The following is a 14,490-nucleotide window of genomic DNA, read 5'->3' as shown; positions in this document are numbered from 1 at the left end:
TTCTATGAACGGTTGGCCATCTGAAAGCATAGAATAATGCAAAGGCATTAGAATTTTCTAGGGGAAATCGGACAGCATAACGGTTGTAAATGCTTAGAAAAAGATTTGAGACATCCACAACATTTGGCAATACCACTCAACAACATCATACCAAGGTTCTGATTCAACTGGCAACATACTAAAAGTAGTAGAAACTGTACCGAGGCTTGTAACAACAATCCTATGAGCTACTACGGATTAGTAAGACGTGAACCTGATAGAAGAACAGAGCCTAGTCCTTAACCCACCTTGAATGAGAAGAGAATGACTCAGATCAGAGGGCATAAGGTAAAGTAGTAAAAGAGCCTTATGTTCCCTCCCACAATCGATTCCCCTACATATAACTAAAGCATTTCTAGACTCGACATCGACCAGTTTGGCTCAACGAACCTACAGGCAGTCCGGCTCTGATGCCAACGCTGTCAGGACCCCAATTCCAAGTCACATCGATCTAGCCAGTAACACCTCATATCACATTGCGGCCTCACGCATGGTATCCCCACGGGCGTCGCCTTACCATGGCCCGAGACCATTTGTGCCTTTTGGCTCACAAATATGATAGTGTCGCTAGCATCCATATGACAGAGAACCCGGGCTGACATGGCTAGTCGTGAACCCAAAGCGGCACAGACCTATGGAGACAGGCATACATGAATCACATCGAGCATGTCGGTCATCAGCGAGTGAATCCGGGCTGTAGCACTGGGCTAACAGGACTCCGGGGAACCCGGGCTGTAGCAGGCTAGGCAGGACTCCGGAAGTCACCGCGTGACATTTCCCCGAAGGGACAGACATAGGAACGAAGCGAAACACATGCCGGCCAGTCAAGTGTCTTGAGCAGTAGTGCTGGGCTAGCAGGACTCTGGTGAACCGGGCTGTAGCAGACTACTATGGCTCGAGGAGCACTAGACTACATTTCCCCATAAGAAAGGCTGCCAAGGATAAACAACTAGATTGTCGGATCCCACACATACCAAGCATTTCAATCATACACACAATATGCTCGATATGTGCATATACAACATGGCATCACAATAAAACTCTACAACTCAAGTACTTTATTTAAAGGCTCCAGAGAGACATACATAACATGTTCATACAGGTAGGGGTCATATGACCCGACAGTCAAGTCATACAAGCATACAAGCACATGCGGAAGCAAATAGTCTGAGTACAGACACTAGAAAGAAAGAAGGCTTCTCGAAGCCTGTCTATCTACATAGGGCCCTCCATGGCCAGGATCACCACCTGGGTGGCAAGTCACTCATCGACGTCGAGATCTACATAAAACCTATCGGAGGGGGCGGTGTTGTTGTCTGAAAACAGTAATTAAGCAAATATGAGTACACAGGTAGTCAGCAAGTCTTACATCAGAACCTACTATACATTCTCATTCTCAAGAAGGTGGTGGAGTTATTGCAGCAAGCCAGCTTTGACTCTTGGCTAAGCTATCCTATGAGGCACCACTAGTAAAATAGTTTTCGCACTCGAGTACACTAATCACCAACACAATACTCCACCGGGGATCCTCCCTCGTCATCCTATGAGAGGGCCATTCTCGGTACTCACACTTATCTTGAGTCTTTTAGTAGTAACCGTTAACTTGTCTATGAACTGTATAGCCAACCAAGTAGTCCTTTACCGCGGACACGGCTATTTGAATAGTTTTATACCCTGCAGGGGTGTACTTCATCACACATGTTTCCACCACTTAGCGTGTGCACACGACATGTGCTCGGCAGACTTCAAGCGAAAGCCGACGTGGGTGTAGACCACGACCTGACTAACCGCACAAGTCTCTATTCTAGGTTTATCGCCTATTCATGTTCCATCCGAATGGAAATCTGGACGGGGTGTCCTCAACGGCCCCAAACGATGTGTACAGGGTCCCAAGACGCCAAACGGGCACCCGGCATACCCGGCCATAGTGTATCTATCGCGTCATAGCCCACCCCTAGGGTCAGCGCTACGCACGGCCACCAACACATAACCTACAAACACCAGAAAAGAGTTGCAACTCCTAGACAGAGGACGAGAGGGGTTAGTAAGTCGAGCAGGGTCATATTCTAGGGCCCAATGTGTGGTAGTAGCTGAATCTTAAATCACGCATACAGATCTCAGTTCTTATGGACGACCTCAATGAAACAACCCACCATGTACTCCTACATGGCCTCTCATCGATACCTTTACCAAATCATGTTCAACACATCCCTCACATTACCGACATAATCATTTCACTCTAGCCCATCACCCAGATGAACCAGACCTGACACAACTCTAAGCATAGAAGGCATAGCAAGGTAGGAAACACATACATGGCTCAATCAACTCCTACGCATGCTAGTGGGTATCATCTAGTTACTATGGCAATGACAGGTCATGCAGAGGATAAGGGCTCAACTACCGTAGCACACAGCAGTTTGAAACGTTGTTGTCTTAATGCAGTAAATGAGAGCAGAGGCGAGAACATGGGATTGTATCGATATGATCAATGGGGCTGCTTGCCTGATGGAGTGGTAGTAGGGTACTGCCCTTCAGTTGGACACTCGGAGATATCCTCGGAGGCAGGACCTACCACAAAGGACACACAGAACATAATCAACACATGACAATATGCAACAATATGATGCATGCTATGACATGGAAAAATGATGTGTCCTGCCTAATGCAATGTGAAACAAGTTGAAATGGGTCCATTTGAACCAAAGATTCAAATGGAAGTTAAAGTTCCTATGCATAATAAGTGGGTTAGCTTGTTTCACCTAAACAGCAAGATTAAAGTGGTTTGTCATGCATGAAACAATTATAGATGGATAGATTGAATTTTTCTCACCTTTTTTCATATATAATTTGTTTGATTTGGAGCTATGGTTGATTTTCTATGATTTTTAGAAGTTTTGGCTATTTTCTGGAATTTCCTACATAAAAATAAATCCAGAAAATGAATAATTGCGTCAGCACTACGTCACTGTGACGTCAGCGAGTCAAAGGCGCCAGGGCCATTCAAACCTGACTGGTGGGCCCCGTCTGTCAGTGTCTCAGCTAACTAACAGAATTAAGTTAGTACTAACTAACTGTCAGTGGGGCCTGGGCCCACATGTCAGTGACCTAAACTAACTAAAATTAGTTAGCACTAATCCTAAACTAATTAACAGGCCGGCCCCACCTGTCATAGGCTCAGGGGGGAAGTCAACCTGTGTCAACACAGTCAACCTCGCCGGTCAGCAGGTCAAAGCCTGCCGGCATTTGGCCGCCGGCGAGGCCAGACGCGGCGGTGTGCTGCGGGATTTGCCCACAGGGCACCATTTGCTGTGCGGAGAGCAGCTACGGGCAGCTGGTGCTCGCCCGCATCCAGCCATAGTGATGGCTTGGCCGGGGAGTGGCCAGAGAATCGCCGGCGATGAGCTTGGCAGAGGCCAAAGCTTGGGTCAGCTTGTGCGCGTGGCTGCAGTGGCCTAGGCGGCGTGGCGCTAGCACCTGCAGCATCTACGCGATGCGGTGAGCACGCTGGACGTGCCAGCGGGACCGCTAAGCGGCCGGAGCTACGTCGGCGACGACCTTAGGCGGCGGTGCGTTCGGACGAAAGAGGCATGGTGGCTATAGAGCTCTAGCGACGAAGCGGAGAGAAGGGGGAGGAGAAGTAGCTCACTAGGAAGCCGCAGAGACGGTCAGCGTGCTCGGGGAAGGCTCGGTGCGGTCGGATTGGCGACGGCGATCTCGGGCGGCCCGAGGTTGAAGACAACGGTGGCGGGGACGATGCAGGGGCTCCGGCGTCGTGCGGCTTGGCTAGTCGACGTAGTTGACGACGGCGAACCGTCTGGACACGGTGAGAGGGCGCGGGGACGGCGTTGGACGCGGCTGAGGTGAGCGGCGGTGACGGTGACGTCTCGGGCGGCATCGGGGAGGGCGAGAGAGAGGAGCCAGAGGGAAAAGCGAGTGTCTGCGAGGGGTTCGTCCCACATGATACGTCCATTTTGCATCATGCTTTTATATCGATATTTATTGCATTATGGTCTGTTATTACACATTATGTCACAATACTTATGCCTATTCTCTCTTATTTTACAAGGTTTACATAAAACGGGAGAATGCCAGCAACTGGGATGCTGGGCTGGAAAAGGAGCAAATATTAGAGACCTATTCTGCACAGCTCCAAAAGTCCTGAAACTTCACGGAAGACATTTTCAGAATATATAAAAAATACTGAGCGCAAGAAGTTCACCAGGGGGGCACACCCTGCCCATGAGGGTGGGGGCGCGCCCTACCCCCTGGGCGCGCCCCCTACCTCGTGGGCCCCTTGGTGGCCCTCTGATGTCCATCTTCTTCTATATGAAGTCTTTCGATGAGGAAAAAAAATCATAAGCCATCTCCTCGGACGAAACTCCGCCGCCACGAGGCAGAGCCTTGGCGGAACCAATCTAGGGCTCCGGCAGAGCTGTTCTGCCGGGCAAACTTCCCTCCGGGAGGGGGAAATCATCGCCATCGTCATCACCAACGCTCCTCTCATCGGGAGAGGGCAATCTCCATCAACATCTTCATCAGAACCATCTCCTCTCAAAACCCTAGTTCATCTCTTGTATCCAATTCTTGTCTCCAAGTCCGGGATTGGTGCTAGTAGGTTGCTAGTAGTGTTAATTAATCCTTGTAGTGGAAGATCATATGTTCAGATCCTATATGCATATTAATACCCCTCTGATTATGAACATGAATATGCTTTGTGAGTAGTTACGTTTGTTCCTGAGGACATGGGAGAAGTCTTGCTATTAGTAGTCATGTGAATTTGGTATTCGTTTGATATTTTGATGAGATGTATGTTGTCTCTCCTCTAGTGGTGTTATGTGAATGTCGACTACATAACACTTCACCATGATTTGGGCCTAGAGGAAGGCATTGGGAAGTAATAAGCAGATGATGGGTTGCTAGAGTGACAGAAGCTTAAACCCTAGTTTATGCGTTGCTTCGTAAGGGGCTGATTTGGATCCATATGTTTCATGTTATGGTTAGGTTTACTTTAATACTTTTGTTGTAGTTGCGGATGCTTGCAATAGAGGTTAATCATCAGTGGGATGCTTGTCCAAGTAAGGACAGTACCCAAGCACTGGTCCACCCACATACCAAATTATCAAAGTACCCAACGCGAATCATACGAACGTGATGAAAACTAGCTTGACAATGTTCCCATGTGTCCTCAAGAGCGCTTTTCTCTATATAAGAGTTTGTCCAGGCTTGTCCTTTGCTACAAAAAGGATTGGGCCACCTTGCTGCACTTTATTTACTTTTGTTACTTGTTGCTTGTTACAAATTATCCTATCACAAAACTATCTGTTACCACTTATTTCTGTACTTGCAGAGAATACATTGTTGGAAACCGCTTATCATTTCCTTCTGCTCCTCGTTGGGTTCGACACTCTTACTTATCGAAAGGACTACGATAGATCCCCTATACTTGTGGGTCATCAAGGCCGAGGGAGAGCTGAGCCAAGTGAAGAGGTAGCTCGAGAAGAAGCAACGTAAGCAATATCCTGCTATATATTCGAAAAGAAGAACATGACATGCGATGACCAAAATGCCATGATTTGTACAGAACCGATGACCGAGGTCGAGGCCTGAGAAAGGCTCTGGCCGAATCCGAGGGGAAGGTTGTCCAACAGCAAGCCGCCCGTAAGAAGCTCAAGGCCCGGGTCGGCGAGGTCCAACAAGAGCTCCAGGACGTGGTGAAGAGGTGTGAAGCCTTGGAGCGTGAGGCATCGACTCGAGAGGCTGAACTTACCAAGGCTCGTCAGAGCGCGGAGGCCGCACGGAATAAGGCCCGGGACGCTCTCTAGGAGATCCAGGAGGTGAAGAAGATCACAGCGGGTAAGGCGTTTAACATGCAAAGCAATGCAGAGAGGAAGTACCTTTTACTAACCTGGATTCGGAGTTTCCCAGGGGCTTTTGTGGATCTGCCGCGCAATGTATCCGATGTTGCGGAGTTCTTCCGAGCGAGGGAAGGGGATTCTCCGGATAAGCTGTTCTGGTTGCAGCATGCTGTGCCGGAACATCCGGTGGCCTTTGCCGATCAACTGAAACAGTTGGTCGAGCTGCACAGGATGGCCGAACTGGCCATGAAGGACTTAATAATCCGACTATGGCCAGCAGAAGCTATACCTAGCAGTTATTTTGGCCTCGTGTAGCGGGTGGTGGAGACTTGTCCGCGGCTAGACATCGTCAAGCAATCAGTCTGCATCGAGGGTGCCCGCATGGCCTTCGCTCGTTGCAAGATGTGGTGGGCGAAGATGGATGCCGTCGAGGTGGCCCGGGGGCCGCCAGAGGGCAAGGAGCACCGCACACCCGAGCGATATTTTGCGAACATCCTGGAGGGATCTCGACTTGTAGCAACGCAGTGCGGGAAGGACGTTATTCTCGAATAAATACATTCATATTTTGCCTTCTATGATGAAAACAAATCCGCTTTGTAATATAATTTTTATTATGTTTTAATTGTATCCTCATGTGCGACCGTGTTGTATGAAATCTGAGGGTTGGCCAGTCGACGGCTTCTGCCCTCACGTAGGTAGTACGGAGGTGTTCGGGATGGTATCTAAACAATCTTGATCCAATTATATGGTCCTTTAAGGAGTTGTTTAGCGCAACGAACCAGGCAACCAAACTATACGGCTTGAACACCCTCACTTAGCCATAGGAGTTTTATAATAAAACATAGGCGCAACCCCTGGTATACAAACCAGGGTGCTGTCAGCGTCTGATCGGGAAGTACCAATCCTTCACGTAATGCGGAAAAATCTCCAATGATTTGAGACCTCCGAACAGCTGACCAGCTCTCGCCGCATCATGACAGTCAGTTTTTGGCTTTCTCTACTGAGGTACTCATCCGGTTTAGACCAGGGCACAATCGTAGTAGTTCTCCCTTTACTACCCTAGCCGATGTAGCGGAACGTAGGATAGTAAGCACAGGAGCTGGGCAACTCAACTATTGACCAAAGACATGATTCGGAGCCAATGCATATAATGCTAAATTCGGGGTGCCGAATTATACTTACAAGAAGTGTTCGGACTTTTGTTGCCGTAATGTGGGGTGCAATAAATCCCCTGGCAAACATCAAAATGTACCAAAGTGTACGTGTGCTACCTGATGGGGTTATCCATAGGGAAACTGTAAAAATAAATAAAAGAGAGAAAGAAAACAAAAAAGATGTAAAGGTAAAAATAGGGTCCTACAGCTCCAGCTACAAACTGTTTTCATTGTAATGTAATTAGTACGTCAAGGCGCATTGATACAAGTAGTGCAATAAGCAATGGGCTATTTAACATGCCAAAACCAGGGAAGAGCTGCATGTGGGTCCTGGAAGACAGGTAGAGCTATCGTTAATGGAATCACCCAAAAAGTCCCCGTATGTCTGCGCTCCTCGCCATCTTGGTGTGTTTATCCTTCAAGAGGACCGATAACCAGACCACCCGATGGGCCTGTAGGATTAAAACATGCAAGAAAACAAGCAGAAGTGAAAGTATGTGTGTATCCGATGTCGGTTGAGTCGTGCCGTGGATCACAAGCTAGCTATGCCTCCATCGATGCCCATGGAATTTTGAGTGCGTAGTTATGTATGCGCGGCACGCAGGTCACTGCTTGATCGGGACTGAGACGGAGGCTGGATTGCTAGTCGAGCTCCTGACGGGCTGAGCTCTCCTGCTGCAGAGTAGTCCAGACCCTCTTAAGGGTGTCCGAGGGCTCGGTAGCCGAATGAAGGTTCTGCTTGAGAAGGCTACTTTGTACTTCTGCTGCTAGGGCAGCTGTGTGCTCTTCTGTACGGAGAGAGCGCTTCGTATTGCCATTGACTGTTATGACACCGCATGGGCCGGGCATCTTGAGCTTGAGATAAGCATAGTGTGGCACTGCGTTGAATCGAGCAAACGCAGTTCGTCCAAGCAGTGCATGATAGCTGCTACGCAATGGGACGATATCAAAGACTAACTCCTTGCGTCGGAAGTTGTCCAGAGATCCGAAGAGAACCTCTAATGTGATTGAGCCCATACAACGGGCCTCTATGCCTGGAATGACTCCTTTAAAGGTGGTCTTTGTAGGCTTGATCCTTGATGGGTTAATGCCCATTTTTTGCATTGTATCCTCATAGAGAAGATTGAGGCTGCTATCGCCGTCCATGAGGACACGATTCAGGTGGAACCTGTCAATTATTGGGTCTAAGACCAGTGCACCTGACCCTCCATGAAGGATGCTGGTCGGGTGATCCCGGCGATCAAAGGTGATCGGGCATGACAACCATGGATTGAATTTTGGGGCGACTGGCTCTATCGCGTAGATGTCCCTAAGCGCACACTTGCGCTCCATCTTGGGGATGTGGGTAGCATATATCATGTTCACCATTTTGACCTTAGGGGGAAACTTCTTCTATCCCCCTGTTTTCGGTTGTCGTGGCTCTTCGTCATCGTCCTCGCTTTGCGATCCCTTTTCCCTGTTCTCGGCGTTTAATTTGCCCGCCTGTTTGAAAAACCAGCACTCTCTATTTGTATGATTAGGAGGCTTGTCGGGGGTGCTGTGAATCTGGCATGGACGATCAAGTATGCGGTCCAAGCTGGATGGGCCCGAATTGTTCTTTTGGAACGGCTTCTTCCACTGACCGGACTTAGAGCCACTGAATCTGGCGTTGACCCTCGTATCCTCGGTGTTGTCACTATTGTTTCGGTGCTTGCATCTATTGCGTCGAGACTTGTCTTTGTTTCTTTTAACTTCTGGGGTGTCGGCGTGGCATGCATTGTTTTTGCTACGGGCCAACCAACTGTCCTCACCCACACAAAAGCGGGTCATGAGTGCCGTGCGGGTTGCCATGGATTTTGGCTTTTCTAGACCGAGGTGGCGAGCGAGCCATTCGTCGCGGATGCTATGCTTAAAAGCTGCTAGAGCTTCGGTGTCCAGACAGTCGACAATTTTGTTCTTTTTAGGTAAGAACCTTGTCCAGAATTTCCTGGAGGACTCTCCGCGCTGTTGAACTATATGGCTTAAGTCATCAGCGTCCGGAGGTCCAACATATGTACCTTGGAAGTTATCGAGGAAAGCCTCTTCCAAGTCCTCCTAGCTACCAATGGAATTCTCAGGCAGACTGTTTAGCTAATGCCGAGCTGACCCTTTGAGTTGTAGAGGGAGGTATTTTATTTGTGTGGAGGTCATCTCCGCGGGCCATATGGATGTGGAGAATGAAATCCTCGATCCACACCGCAAGGTTTGTGGTTCCATCGTATGATTCTATGTTCACGGGCTTGAATTCTTCGGGGAATTCGTGATCTAGGACCTCATCAGTGAAGCAATGAGGGTGTGCGGGGCCTCTATATCGGGCCGTATCGTGAGGCAACTCTGATAGAGTTCGTCTACGGTGTTTGGCCCCCGCATGACTCGGTTTGTCACATCCGAATAGGTGGCCATGGTCATGTGTCGATGCGTGTCCTTATGATCCGTAGATTGATCTTGTATCTCCTTCTTTATTGTTCAGGTTCTGCCGGAGGTCATATGTATGGCCGTGGGCTAATTTACCTCTGCCTGAATGATGAGGCGGCGCGGGCTGGTGTTCGGCATGAGTTGCCATTTTGTCCCGACCACGTAGTGGTCAGTCGGCTGTATTGTGCGATGGTGGTATGTACTCCGGCGCCTCCTTGTCGAACTGAGGTAGTAATTTGCGATTTGGATAACTTTTGGTTGGGCGCTTGAGGCCGTATGCTTCGGCTGCTAAGACATCAGTCCATTTATCATTAAGCAGATCTTGGTCAGCTTGAAGCTGCTGCTGCTTCTTTTTCAGGCTCCTTGCCATGGCTATTAGCTGGCACTTGAAGCGCTCCTACTCAAGAGGTTCCTCGGGCACGATGAAATCTTCGGTGCCGAGGCTCACCTCATCTTCGGAGAGCGGGAGGTAATTATCGTCCTCTGAATCTTCATGTGTGGCCTGTTTAATAGGGCTAACCTGCTCATCTTCCCGTTCATCTTGTTTGTTTGCTTTATCGACGGGGTCCTCGTTGTCTTCGGCACCTTCTGGAGTGTCATCTTCTCCTGTGCTAGTGTTGTTGTCTTTACTGCGGCGTGACTTAGAGCGGCGCCGCTGTCGCCGGCGCTTGGACTATATTTCGGAAGGTTTATCCTCATCTAGGTCTTCCTTATCTTCACCGTTGTTCTCCTTTGGTGCATCCACCATGTATACGTCATATGAGGAACTGGCCGTCTGGCGTCCGGTGAACGGAGGGTTCTGGGCCTCTTCTTCTCCGACATCGTCGTCGATACTGTCGATGTCCTCAGAGTCGTAATCAAGTTCGTCGGTCAAATCCTCGATCGTGGCTATAAAGTGGGTGGCGGGTGGGAAGTAAAATTCACCATCGTCAGCCCCTAGTTCGAGCCGGATATAGTTCGGCTGAGAGTCCTCCGCCAAGGACAGGTTTTTTAATGAGTTTAGCACATCGCCCAAAGGCGAGTGCTGGAAGATGTCTGCGGCACTGAATTTGAAGATCGATAAACGATCAAGCTCGGCGTCCACAGCCTCGCGCGGTTCGGAACCTACGGCCGGAGACGAGTCTGGCGTTCTGGTGGCATAGGCATCATATGAGACCAGGTCCATGTGCGGCTCCAACGCCGTGGAGTCTGCGGCCTTCGAGGTGGGGTTAATCCTCCCGTCTATGGATGGAGCGGCTTGCTCCGGCTCTAGTGCCGGAGCGGTTACAGGAGCGATCTCCCGGATGCGGCCCGATGACAGATTTAGGTCACGATCATCGGGGTGACCAGGAGCGGCCACCGCGGTGTCGAATCCGGCGAAGATCATGTCTCCACAAATGTCTGCGACGTAGTTAAAGCTCCCGAATCTGACCTGATGGCTAGGGGCGTAGCTTTCGATCTGCTCCAGATGGCCAAACGAGTTTGCCCGCAGTGCAAAGCCACCGAACACGAAGATCTGCCCGGGGAGGAAAGTTTCTCCGCAGACAGCGTCATTATTGACGATTGAAGGGGCCATCAAACCTTTCAGCGATAGCACAGAGGAACTCTCAATGAAAGCACCAATGTCAGTGTCAAAACAGTCAGATCTCGGGTAGGGGGTGCCGAACTGTGCGTCTAAGGTTGATGGTAATAGGAGACAGGGGACATGATGTTTACCCAGGTTCGGGCCCTCTCTATGGAGGTAATACCCTACTTACAGCTTGATTGATATTGATGAATATGAGTATTACAAGAGTTGATCTACCACGAGATCATAATGGCTAAATCCTAGAAGTCTAGCCTGTATGACTAAGGTATTGAGTATCTCCTTTCCGAACTACACCATCCGGTTTATATAGACACCGGGGGGATCTAGGGTTACACAGAGTCGGTTACATAAGATGGAATTTTCATAGTTGTTCGCCAAGCTTGCCTTCCACGCCAAGGAGAGTCTCATCTGGACACCGGTACAGTCTTCGGTCTTCATATCTTCACAGCCCATCAGTCCGGCCCATAGATAACAGGCCGGACGCCCGAGGACCCCTTAGTCCAGGACTCCCTCATTGGGGACTTGAGTTGCTAAGCCATTTAATGCCCATGGCACCTCATCTAAGCACCATTTCATTGGGAGAGGTCAATCCTTGGCAAATGCAATAAATACTATGAAGAGATAGAGAGAAGTAAACAAAAAATACTCTTATAGCCAACCTTATAGCTAACCTTGTTGTATGAGTGACTAAGTGATGACTATGTATGACATGCCAACATCAGATAGCCTAACGCACCGTGTTAAATCTCCAAGGGGCGACCGCGCGAGCGAGGCGACGGTCGTGGTAGGCGCAACCATGATACGGGCTGCTGGCAGCCCTTGCATCTGAGATCAAACGGTCGCATGCTAAGTTGCTGAAAATTTGTATAATAACCCTCCAGGATAGGATATTCACCCATAGGTCTAGAATCACACCATGCAACCATTCGATCTCAGATCCAAGGGCTCTCGGAAGCCCGTATCATGGGAGAATGGAAAGCTTCGTATCACCTGTAATTTTCCCGGTGCTTGACATGACATCGGAAGCCATTTAATTGGGCATCGAGTAGACATGACATCTAATTGGGCCCCCATAGTACTATGCATGAATCCATTTATCAACCAAGCAAGCCACTACCCTGCCATTCACACGCCCCCCCACTCGACATTTTTACACTTTATAAACCGCTCCTAGTCGTCCCGTCCTTTCACATTATGGAAGTTCCACTAATCCTAACCCTCCTCCCAAATCCATGGCGTCCAAAATATCCATGATCGGTGGTGAGTACAAGGTTATAACCATCACCAGCGATGAGTTCGACGTCATCTACACCTGTTCTTCTGCAATGGTGAAAGAATGCCTTGCTCGCTTCAAATGCATGTTCGAAAACTTAAATGATGAGTGGGTCACTAGGCTAGATGTTGAGTACACAACAGTCCTGGGAAGCAAGAAGAATCTAAAGGATGCAGAGAAGAAGAAGCCCGCCGTCATCCTGGTTTGCGTGCATGACTTATGCTTGGTCTACCGCATATGCCATGCCGACGTTGAGTGCGAGAAATTTAAGAAGTTCCTCAAGGGCGGCCGAGTAAAATTCGTTACTGTAGACTTTAGGAACGACAAGGAAATCCTGGGTCGGATAGGCCTCATTGCAGGCGACCCCTTCGACCTCCAGAAGGAAGGGCTGGTGCCCTCCCTTGCTCAGCCTTCAATGCTGACCCTGGCAGGAGCCATGGTTCATCCTTCGTACGGTGAACTGAAGAAACCTCCGCACACGTTTCATCGTGCATGGTAGTGGACTGTACTAGATATAGACCACATCCACTACGCTGCAATGGATGGCTACCTTTGTTTCAATATCTACAAGTGTTGGATGAAGAGCAAGAGCCAAGTGTGCGGTTCAAGCAAGGAAGTATGGCCCAAGAGGAAGAGGGACAATGACGAAGTTGAGGACGTGGAAGAGGACTCCAAGTAAGGTGGCAGTGTCATTGCTCATGGTGTTCTAATGCAGTGTCTACCGGATTAGTTGCTTAGTATAATTTCTAGTGTGCTTAGTTTTATTTGAGGGGTGTGTTGTGTTGAGCCCCCAGCAGAACTATGTTATGTTTCTTCTCGTTATATTTTGTACATTTCATCTTTTAGTTGGTATAGTACTACCACTTATTTCTTCACATTATATACGTGCAATATATATGGCCAACATCATATAGCCAGCAGTTTAGTTTTCAATGAATTTCAGGGTGCTTAGTTTTGTCAAAGAATTCCAGGGTGCTTAGTTTTATTTGAGGGGTGTGTTGTGCTGGACACCATTAACTTATCATTGTGAAAATCGGACTAGTTTTGTCATGTAACATGGTCAATGGGTTTGACATGAAAATAACAATGTCTAATGGTATTTCTGAGCAAACATCTAACTTAACGATGGCATTTTTTAGATATAAAATTGCATTTTTGAGCAGGCATCTCACGGATCGACGGAATTTTTTGAGTAGTTCTAACTTCTAATGGCAAAACTGAGTAGTGATACACAACTAGTGGCATAAATAATAAGAACCCAAGAATTAAATAGGTATGCTAATTTCTTTATTTCTTTATACCTTTGCGTGCGAAACAATATATGCTGCCTCCCCAAAAGATTTTCTTTATAGAGGCAACATAGAACTATATGAGTGCCCTGTTAAATTTTGGAATTATTTCGGGTTCGTTTGGCCTTTTTTATACATTAATTAAGTTTCTGGTCATTTAATGTGCATAATTCAAATTTGAACTACAAGCACATGCTCCCGTGCACCAAAGTTGATTGAAAAATCACATGTGTGTCCTCGGGTGAATTTCTAGGCCCGATGCAAGAAATGGGAATGAAATTCAAACATCTGGGCATCGTGGTTTGGCAGAGAACATTGAGAAGCTTGGTTTTAAAATTCTTGTAAATCCAAAACACGCCTGAAAATCATGAAACTTGGCACGGTGTCATGTCATGGTACTACCACGATGTGGTATTTTTTTTTGCAAAATAGGAACAAGTTTTGGTATAAGTTTCTTGCAAACTGGAGCTTCTCTCAAAAAGGCTCGTGGTTCTGAGAGGGAACGTGTCATGTTTGTGTGCATAATTCAAATTTTAAATACCAGCACATGCTCCAGTGCACCAAAGCTGGTTGAAAAATCACATGTGTGTCCTCGGGTAAATTTCTAGGTCCCATGCCAGAAATGGGAATGAAATTCAAACATCTGGGCGTCATGGCTCGGCTGGAAACATTGAGAAACTTGGTTTTTTAATTCGTAAATCCGAAGCACGCATGAAAATCATGAAACTTGGCTTGGTGTCATGACATGGCACCAACATGTTGTGGTAATTTTGCTATCCGATTTGCGAAGGCGCACACATTAACAATCAACAAAGTCATTTTGGAACAAGTGTTGTCACGTTACAATCGGAAACACAAGTATTATTGAAACCGTGGG

This window comes from Triticum urartu, chromosome 4 (genome assembly GCF_003073215.2).
Source record: "Triticum urartu cultivar G1812 chromosome 4, Tu2.1, whole genome shotgun sequence".
NCBI classification, from domain to species: domain Eukaryota; kingdom Viridiplantae; phylum Streptophyta; class Magnoliopsida; order Poales; family Poaceae; genus Triticum; species Triticum urartu.
This window is presented reverse-complemented; position numbering follows the sequence as displayed.